Source organism: Aplysia californica, unplaced genomic scaffold (assembly GCF_000002075.1).
Source record: "Aplysia californica isolate F4 #8 unplaced genomic scaffold, AplCal3.0 scaffold00329, whole genome shotgun sequence".
NCBI lineage: Eukaryota > Metazoa > Mollusca > Gastropoda > Aplysiida > Aplysiidae > Aplysia > Aplysia californica.
Genome location: NW_004797599.1, coordinates 201,767 through 202,341, shown reverse-complemented (window position 1 = coordinate 202,341; position 575 = coordinate 201,767).

The window sequence follows — 575 nt, the reverse complement described above, 5'->3', positions numbered from 1 at the left end:
TCTATCTATCTATCTATCTATCTATCTATCTATCTATCTATCTATCTATCTATCTTTTCCATCTATCTATCTATCTATCTATCTATCTATCTATCTCTCCCTCTCTCACAGTCACACACGTGTCTATGGATGGATGGATGGATGGATGGATGCATTGATGGATGGATGTCGATAAACAGATAGGTAGATACGTGAATGTTTGCATCCATGGACGGATGGGTGGATGAAAGGATGAATTGATAGATTCTGGAAACGCAAAATGGATCGGCGTTTTCATCTTTGTTGTTTGTTTTGTTTACTTTCAGTCTGCTGCACTCCCTAGTTTACCGTCTCAACTTTCCGCAACAAGGGAGACGACCACGCAAGGGAAGGAATTGTCGACCAATCAACGGCGAGCACCAAGCCCGCCTTGTGACGTCAGTAATAAATCTATGGGATCGTTTTTCCGGCGGAAATGAATAAGATTGTAAGACGAGATGGTGCAGGGTTGATTTGGGAGGAGGAGGGGGAGGGGGTAGGGTGAGAGAGGGAGGAAGGGAGAGAGAGAGAGAGAAAGAGAGAGAGAGAGAGAGAGA